At 38.7% G+C, this 10,325-nt stretch overlaps 1 long non-coding RNA gene across 1 annotated transcript; it reads left to right on the forward strand.

Annotated features, from left to right (window-relative positions):
• Positions 1-6,878: 6,878 nt before the first annotated feature.
• Positions 6,879-8,063, forward strand: LOC111271303 (uncharacterized). The gene is made up of 2 exons (XR_002686797.2): positions 6,879-7,170; positions 7,824-8,063. It is a non-coding gene; the product is annotated as an uncharacterized LOC111271303 (long non-coding RNA).
• Positions 8,064-10,325: the final 2,262 nt, after the last annotated feature.

Here is a 10,325-nt window from a genome sequence, read left to right on the forward strand (position 1 = left end):
AAAATGATCTCCGTAGTCGTCGACCAATTACATGAAAAGTTGATGGAATCGTTGCAAAAGTAGGGCAGGACCGACACGTGAGTAGCCATGACATTGTCAAAGAACTAAACATCTATTATATAGTCTTGAACAATCTGAAGAAAACTAGGTACAGAAAAAAACTCGATATTTGGGTGCCACGCGGATTAAAAAAAGCATCTTCCCGATTTTCAGCTGCGAAATTCTGCAGGGATATAACGAGATCACGCAATTTTTGTTGTAGTTGGTCACTCGTAATGAAATATAGATTCCATGCACCAATAATGTACAAACAGAAAAAAACATAGAAGAAATTCGCTTTATAAATTGTGGCAAAGTGACACCAAGGGGGTGATGCTATACATCTGGTGGAATTGGTGAAAAATCGTGCATTATACGTTCCTGCCTCTTGGCAGAACGATGAATTTATATCTCTACTGTCAACAACAAGCAAGATTACAACAAGCTATTAGGAAAATCGATCATAATAATTATATTTTTAGCTAGCCGACAAACACTGCGAGAACTCCTAATCCATTTGCCGTATAGTCTGCATCTTGCGCCGTTGAACTTTCGTCTGATCTGGTTTCCGCAGAACTCCTTTGAGGGCGTAAGGATACCTTCACTAGAGGGATGCAAACATAATTCGTCACAATTTTTCGCACAGATCTGCAGTGATGACATTATGGCTTTACCAGGGAAATGCGCGTTTAAAAAATAGCGCATTGCATTAGAATAAGCAAGGTGTGGTTATCAGACGTCAAACTGTTTCCGCATTGCTAGATGTTTCAGCGTGGGAGCAAATTAAAGTTAAGTCCAAATATGGCTCCCATTGTTGAAGTGCTTTGTGGGAGTTTTTGCCCCAAAATTAGCTTAAGCCTTAAGCTTATTGCCTTCGAACTGGAGTTATGTAATTCACTTTGGAATCTAGCGAGAATCAGTGTTCGAATCAATGGGACGACGGTATAGAAAGATATGACTGCGCAACACAGCGACGAAGAGCGAACGCAGATTGCAAAAATGCCCCAATTTTTCTAATCAATACGATTTCATATTTTATACCACTAGATTATTATTGTTTTTAGTTGCTTGGTCAAATGGTATTGCTTTCATTACCATTTGACCAAGACGGTACATATCTAGCAGGTATCGGCTCTAGAGGCCTAAGCAAATTCTCTTAGTTACTCAAATGATTTCGCTTACTTTTGTTCATTCACCTAACCGGCTTTTTTACGCGAATCGTAGTTACGGAATATCGTTCTGGGAGCTACTCTAAGCTTATTTAGTTGCTGTGGTCTACTGCAAAGACTACTTCATCGGTTGCCACTTCATCGGTAGAACAGCCTTTGCTATCCTATTGCTATCCTTTGCCCTGATGCACGCCTTCTTTAGGTCAGCCTACGTATATTTTCTTGCCAAAGGGCTGATAGACTGAAAGTACGTCGCGTTCTCGATGGCTGCTCACGGAATAAAAATTGGGAGCGGTTTTGAAAAAGGATTCTGTAGGGCCGGCGTCTTGCGTCATTTGCGTACAGGGGCAAAGGAAATAATACATTCTCTACTAAAATCTTTAAGATAACTTCTTTAGAAAGATATTTAAAAATAGTTACTTATAACTGCATTTGTTGATGTAGTGGTGCCAACTAGTTGCCTTTTATTGTCATCCTGCTATTTGTAGGATTTCAAATTGAAAAAAAAAAAAAATATTAGGCTACCTAAATCTCCAGGCGAGGAAGTAATGTAAACTAGTTTTTAAAACTTGAAAATTAGCTAGATTCGACCTTCCGGCAGAAAGAAAAAAATATATATCTTATATATAAATTTTACTCTTATGAACTTGAAAAACGTAGGGTTTGAGGTTTTTACAAATTCTCGTCTATCATTAAGGTAACAACTAAAAGAAGCCATTCATCAATCTCTGCGCTAGCCTACACGGGGAAACTTTGCAGGTATTTTAGCATACAATTGATCTTTCTCGAACTTTTTTAGTCCGTTAAGTCTACGCATAAAAAGCTGTAAAAATAACTAAAGGCATGGAAGTTCGAATAGTCGCAATATATACGGACAGTTTTTTTTCTAAAGCATACGACTCCCCACTATTCGTGTTAAATATATCCCTGAACGATAATCCAGGAAATAATGGATTAAAATTAGAGAAAAACGAAGCATTATAATTTTGGCAAACATATAACTAGCAACTATATTTATTTGAGATAGAGAATAAAATTAAAAAGTACTGTTTTTTAAGCCTGCCAAAGGTATTTTTCGCCCATTGTCATATTTGTTGATTCTAACGTTTACTTAACATTCAGTTACTGTATTCTTTGTGATATATACGTATATATCTCATACAAACGTATAGACCGGTGCTGGCTGTTATGATGTACAACTCAAATTTTAGGGAAGGGGCTCATAAAAGTTTCGGGAAGTAAACATTGCGGCTCAATGTACGCAACGATTATTTTTCTCTTTTAGCCCAGTATTACCTCTCTTATCGGTTTGGGCGCTTGGCTTATTTGGTTTGGGCTATGTATTATACTAACCAAAAAGAAACAAATGCAAACGCAACAACAAATCTTAGTTTATATGCTTGAACGGTAGCTCTTGTAGAGCTACTGCCTATGTCAAGTCAATATTAGAATCGAGAGTTCAGCCTATAGGCGAGGATTCTTAGACTTTTTTTTTTTTAGCACGTCACAAAAAGCGTTTCTGAATGATGTCATTGTGTCTTACTTTATTCTTACAGAACTCTAGTTCATAATGATTTTTATTTGAAATCATACGTACAAAGTGGATAAAAGTCTGGATATCTTGAAATTCAAGTATATGATAGGATACTGAGAACATGAATATCTAACCTAATTGAATCATGTGGTGGTCAACTATGTTAAGGATTGGTGTAGCTGCAGTGGCTTAAACAGATAGCCACATAAGTAACATGTCGATTAAGGCTACGCTTGTGCAGCGATAAAAAAATATCCTATTTGCCCAGCTTTGCATCAAACCGCACCGCAAGTATGTTGATTCTTTGAATACCTCGACCTGGAGCTGTAATAATACTGTTATCAATACCATTACCGAACAAGCTTGCAGGTGTAATCTCGTATCAAAATATTTCTACTTGAAATCCCTTCTGGGCTTTCTGGTAAAGGCGCAATGCTTTTCAAAAGCATCTTACAAATATAAGATACGTAACTAGTATTTAGACTTTTCAAATGATTCTAACTATATCAAAATTCATAATACTAGTGGCGTAATTTGCTACAAACGTTCTGCGCCCATTGTGAACCTACCTTTTTCCAAAGATGACGGCGTAGAAAACGTCTGTTGCTGCCTTGCGGTCTGCCGTTTTTCACATGTGAAAGATCCTAAGTAGCGTAAGCCGGGCCTGATGATGTGCACTCAATCCCCATTTTTATCTTTTCTTATCCCTCGTACTGGACGTCGAAGCCATCGACGAACGATCTCCTTCCCCCCCCCGCCTCTGCTTATGAAACGTGGTCAATAAACATAATACTACCAGCCACAACGGACAACGGAATAGTAATACCAAGACTGCGATTCGGGGTGCGCCTTTACTTGCTTGCGGCTACCCATCGAGGTAGCCATGGCAGGCTGTTTTTGCTGGAAACTAAGCAACGGTTCCGGTCAGAGTCGAGGATTGGGTTCGGGATAATGGAGGAGCTAGGCTAATGAGGACGAAAAGAACGTTCTTCAGTTTGCTTGTTCTCGTTCACTCTGAAGAACTTGGCAGACAGAACAGCTGTGGACCTGCTGATAGGGATGCTATTCGAAGGGTCACATCTGCTGGTCCCTGCAAGATTGACAAGATCGGCCAAAATGCAGGATGGGTGAAGAAGAAAGAATGAAAGCTGCATGTTTAGGATTCTGCTGAGATAAGAACGAATAGGGTTACCGTCGTTCCTGTTCTTATCATGCATGAATAAAAATCAGCCAGAAAAGTTCAGTAATAGGAAAAACTGAACTAGGCTGAAGCTGTTGGCAAGACGAATACTTAGGAGTATAGACGGGATGTTAGAAAAATAGGTGTTGCCAGAACAAGAATGGACGAGGCAAAACGACCGATTTTGCAACGGCGATTACTAGTGCGAACCTTTGATAATCCTGTCGATCCCAATGAAGATTGGACGTCTCCAAATGTACATGTATCAAACAACTATTTTAGTGTAGTCGAAGATCATATGTTTGTGCTTGGAGATAGCTTATTTTCAGATACATATATAACAGCAAGATGTCAGAGTTAATGCGGTGTGTGCATATGGTGCCTCTACGATGGTTAACACGATAGCGAAGCTGGTAATTAATCTTATGTTCCGACCAACAAATACAAGCTAAATATTTTTGCGCATTTATTTCTACAGAAGATATCTGTACAGCGATGAAGCGAAACGTGAGTGAGGGTCGCGAACCCTTTGGCGTAATATACATTGAAGTTGGCAAGGCGAATGTCGCGAATAGTTTCTGAACCAGTCTAGGAAAAGCGCGTTATGTCTTCTATGATCGAGCAGCGCTACGAGCTTGGCAATCATGCTCGAGGGACATATAAAGAGTCTGAGCAGCTAATCTAATGGCGTTCGCAGTAATGTCCGGAGAGACTTGAAAGCCGGAAATTCGGAGGCACTCCAGCTTTAAAGTCGGCAAGGGACCAAAATCAAATTGGTCGCGGTAGGCGCTGTTCAACAGTAACTTTTTTTTTTAACAAACGAGAACCCTTTCTACAGCCATAACAAAAAAAAAAAACTTAAAGCTTAAAGTAACACGCTCTGGGAATGGTTTTCGGGTATTGCTAAGATTATTATATTATATAGGCGTATTTGATTTACGTTCAAGAAAACGACAGCTTCGAAAAATCTGCACGAACTAAAAAGTACGTAGAGTTGTAATTTCAAAATATTTATTATCTATCAAGGTGATAATACGAAGTATATCCACTGTTCACTTTATTGACTTGCTAAAATTAGACTAAATAACCACTGTTATGTGTTAACTGCTTTTCCTAGTATCTAGTGCACAACTTGTCCTAGAAGCTCTACCTCTTCTGAATAGAAGACTAAATTCCCTTTTTGATTTGGCTGGTTTACCTGACGCGTAAGTCAATACTTTTTATTGACGTTTTTTTCATCCAGAATATTCTTTGATAATTGGCTTCATCAATTTATTGATCTGTATTTACAGCTAACCCGAGACAGTTCCATTCGTATGCATAGAATTCAGAAGCCATTGTCTTGAGAAACGTTGCCGTCTCCTTAACGCTTCGCAAGACCTTAAGCCTATTTTCAACATTGATACCCTGGAAAATTTCATTCGTGTTCTAAGAATCGACGTTCTCATATACATATATTACCAACGATTTGCGAAAAAAACAAGCTGAACTGTGAACATTGCTAGCTTATCGAAATATCTGAGAGTACCATGTCTATATTATGATCGGGAGTTTGTCGTGTGTAGCAGATAAGATATCTGAAAGTTACATTCTTGTCCATTGTTTTTCCAAAGCTCCATATTTTAATGTCAGAAATGAAGTATATTTATCATGTTCGCACCTTCAAAAGGAGCTATCATTTATTTTTCTTGTGAATAAAATTAAATATGAAGCTATTTTTGAATGCATCAGTCTGATTTTTATCGGCAGTGATCACGTATAGCGCAGCTGATTCATACAGCTGTACTGGAACTATTACAGGTTTTAGTAAAGGGAGAGGAAATAAGGACATTATTTTAAAGTCCTGCGAAGAGCGTGTTTGCGCGTGCGTTTTGGTGCAAGTTTTAACCAGCTCTGAGCACTTCTGGTTTGGACAGCTCCGAAAAAAGCTTTTACTTAGAACTTCAGTTTGTCTGACAGTGGTTGATCTGTCTTCGTTCCCTATCATCTTCTTTTCTCGTCTCGTTTTATTCTCACGGGCTGTAGCCATATAGTAGATAGCTTGCCTTCAGTAAAGCTCACGTTTAATTTTTTTCGACCTTTAAAATGGCATTAGGCGACCAGCTAGAGGACAGAAACAGAAACTACCTAATAGGTCGTTTCTGTCGAGGCAGACAAGCTTTGCGCGATAGATTATCTCCTAATGATTTAGCTTGGCAATGAGCGGCTGAATCACCTATTTCGTTGCATTGTTGACGGCCCGTTAATGCAATGGAAAATACCAAGATCAAATCCCAAATAGGTCTTCGTTTGTTCACTGTATGGAGTCTGTTTCGCTAAATTACCCCTCGCTAGGTTTTTTGGATTGTATGTATACAGCCAAGCCTACTATGACAATTAATACGAAGCAGATCGATTTTTTTTTCGTCATTTATACAGCAACAAGACAACGGGTTACAAAACAGCGCTTGATTTTTGGCAGATGTTTGTATCATCAGTGTTGTTGCAGATTTAACGATCTGTACCTTTGATGAAACACAGATCGTTTTCGGACGTTGCAAAGTTACAATTTGTACGCCTATCACCAATATAGTCGATGTTTTATTTAACATTTGAAAATACCCGCGTTCGGACCACATAGGTATACGAATAAATATTTCACTCTAACATCTACAGATAATGTCTTTTGGCTTTCAAACAATATTATTTTGTACAACCAGGAAGCCGACGATCATACTAGTATATTCCTCCTCTTCAGAAGCATAAGGTCTTAAGTGAAGGGAACAACATATGTAGGTGTAAGTCAGTATCTATCGATGGGTATTTGACTGGAGCGGGTTAAGGAAGTTTTTTCGGTTCTATTTATATCTGATTAGCATCCTAGAGCAGATCACAATACCAAATTTGTATTGCTTAATTCTGGTGATCAAGCACACTTCAGGAGCAAAATGGTAACGCACTCGATATGGCCAGACAATAATGAGACTTGCAAGAGTGATTACTACTTATGTATAAGTACTAAGTATGTATATCACTGTTTATGAGTATCAGTTTTGGAATTGAGTGTAATAATTTTCCATTAGACGTAGGACAGGGTTTCCTTAGAATTTTTCGTATGGAGTAAGGTGAAATACAATCAGACTTAAAATTGTGGTCCGCGTAATAACGTAGTGGATAGCGTGTTTGTTTATTAAATTTAAGGATACGTGGTCATCTGAGTTTTGGAAGGCGCCAGCGGTTTGACGCAATGCTCAACAACAATATTGGAGGTAAAACTAGACAGATTTAACCAGTCTGCAGATTGGCGAGCAGATCGAGTTGGCAACAGGAGAAGACGTTTTTCTTCTCCTGTTGCCAGAAGAAGATATATAATATATATATAATATTATATATATATATATATATATATATATTGAGAAAAATAGGTTGCAATCATTATGACGATGATTCGATAACTGTAACTCCGTTGGTGATGCACGACCATTTCAAATATACGTCATTTCTTTAGGGGATATATTTGTGCATCTCTATTGCTGAAGCCTCTATAATAGAGCCTTTGATAGCATAGCCTCACTCGAAAGATTCATCTTTTTGAGTGTCCCGGCCGAAAACGCCTAAGGCGCATCTTTTTGAACGTATTACTATGATAACTATTATTTAAAAAGCATCCCGCCATACTAGCTTCAATTTTAGCGTTAAGAAGAATTATTACTAAAAATCAATAGTCAGGAAAAAATCATATACATAAATTTATATAGTAATATAGAAATATTTATATACATATTATAATAAATATATTAATAATATATTTATATAATACCAAATAATATTAAAAAATAAAATAACAAATAAAACATATAAATAGATAACATTTAAAAAATAAATAAGAATAAGAAGTTATGGTCGCCATGCTGTTTCATAGGTCCGTTGGAGAAGTTGTCTGGAACTGGGCTGGAAGCCCAGCAAGACCTGCCTTGGCAAGAGTTCTAGTGGGTGCAGGTTTTGGATCCTTCAGCTAAAGAAAGGAGATTCTAAAGGCCTACCTACATGGAAAAAGTAACTGAGAGCGCTATTATAAATAAAAAAAAAGAACTGAATATAGTCGTAATTTCGAATTGTAGCTATATAAACGTACATGAAATTACTTAATTTTTTGCCGAGAGCTTCCGTGTCGTCACTTATGTAACATCGAGCTTGCTCCATCAGACCATCATTTGGCTTACTTTCCACAAAAGTTACCTAATGGCAAAAAATATCCAAGTTTTCAAACACTATAAAGATTCGCAAAGGCCAATATAACGAAGCCGTGCACGACGTCTTTGCTACGGGTTTGCAACCCATAGGAGGCCACCCAAAATAATGCCAAACTCATCATTTAATCGATACTGCTGAGTAAAACAGCGCTAATTCAAAAAGTCGGCGAAGACCTGAAATGGATTTTTGTCCAATCTAGTCATCTTGTGTGTGTTACACATCCATATGTAGTCAATAGATGTATATATACATACACACAGACGTTCAAAACGTAATGCAGCGCTGAATTTGAATTAGGTAAATCTATATAAGCGCAACTTATATAGATTTACCTAATTCAAATAGAGCCTTCTAAGCACTTAAATTATGTATGCAAAAAATGTTAGAGAAGGGAAGGGATCTAAAAAATTGATTGAAAAATATCCAAATTTTCTTAGAATGTCAATGGACTGGTACGACTTCAGCCAGCGTTTGACTGCCTTTAACGTACATTTTACGCTCATTTTCATTTCAAAATAAGTCACTATTCGTTTTCCATATAATTGTATACTAGGTGTCGGATGCTGCCCGTTTAGTCAGTACCAGAGCCATAAAAAGGGAGAGTTATACAGCTGTGTGCGTATCTGAACACTATATATTTTCATGCATCCCTTGAAAAACTCACAGATGCTGCGCGTGTTTGGTGTAATTTACGCCATGACATCGTCCAAGCCAAGATAGCACGATGCACATAATACATTTGAAAAGGATATACTCGGTGCGATTCGACAGGGTGGCTTTTATTGAGCCGAGCAGGGTGAAAGCAGGAGAACCCCTCTTAGCCAATTTACGCATTGTTGTCTTCTTATTTCTTCGAACCCTCATGTTACGGATTACGTTACAGAGTACGGCGCTCGTCGGGGGTCTGTTTGTTCTATGATACCAGCAGCTTCGTTTTGATCATGTGTTTCTTCTACTTGGGATCGCGATGGTAACGTCGTCTTGTAGAAGTTGTAGATAGCCGGCTAGTGAGAAAGTTAGTTTTCGGTTTAGGATCCCTAAAGCTAAACAGATGGACAGAGAAAACGAACAAACACATCAGTTACGGCCTTTGGCGGCCACTTCATCGAGAGCGCTGGCTGACCAGTTGTCTGACTAGGTACACTGTTTCTCTCATGTCTAGCTGCCTCTGATGTCGTAGTTACTTTGATTGCAGCATCTAGTATTATTCATTTGAAGTCTGTAGTTCCAAGTGCAGAACTCGTCATTACTTGAAAATCCATAACGGCACAGATCTATTAGAACAAGTCCGATCACAATTTGCTAATGAAAAATGCTGAATGCTTTCATTTGAAAAAAGGCGTCTAGAAAAAGAAAGTCACTTGACCTTATTGTATCGCACGGCAGCTTCTAAGACGTAGCATTTAATTTACGTTTACTATAAATGAGATCCGCTCATTCAACACGATAATTGCAGCCGGCCAGTCAGATCTGATGAAGTTGCAGTAACCTGAACATCGGCATAATTCATTTGAGTAATCTTATAACCATCAAGCCTACATTTATCGCGTTTTTCCTTCTCGACTAAAGTACAGTCGGAGATAAATGACTGACTCTGGCTAGCTGGTCGACGAATCAGGTTCAGCTCGACGTCAACGACACGCCGGCTGACAGCAGTGAGCTTGGCCTGTGGCTTAAAAGAGTTAGATTCGAGAGAACTTTAATGACTGGCTTCAGTGTGCGATCTATTCGGACTGCCGGGTCGACCAGGACTGACATGACCAGAATAGCGCAGACGAGGATACAGGTTTGATGCTAGAGAGCCGATAAGTTCAGAAGGTAGATTACAAGGACAGTGTTTGATCCCAGTGGTAGGACTTCCCTCAAGGCTCTACGTAGCTAGGGCTTCTATGTAATCGGCACTGTGCAAGCCAATTAACGAAAACGCGGCAGCGCAAGTTAAGTCAATGTTTTTCGCGATACGGGTGTATCGACTGTGCTATGTGAGGACGTCGCTAGACGAGCTAGTAACGAGAGATGGGGCTTATCCTGTAGGATAGGTTAAGATATTATAACTCAATGGGTAAATTAGCGTTGTTTTGGTAGGCAGACACGGGGTTTAGCAGTGAATCTAACCTTTTTTTAATTTACGCTTATTATACATGTACAGCGAAATATATGTCGGTGGTCT

The sequence above is a fragment of the Varroa jacobsoni genome, unplaced genomic scaffold (genome assembly GCF_002532875.2).
Source record: "Varroa jacobsoni isolate VJ856 unplaced genomic scaffold, vjacob_1.0 contig00520, whole genome shotgun sequence".
NCBI lineage: Eukaryota > Metazoa > Arthropoda > Arachnida > Mesostigmata > Varroidae > Varroa > Varroa jacobsoni.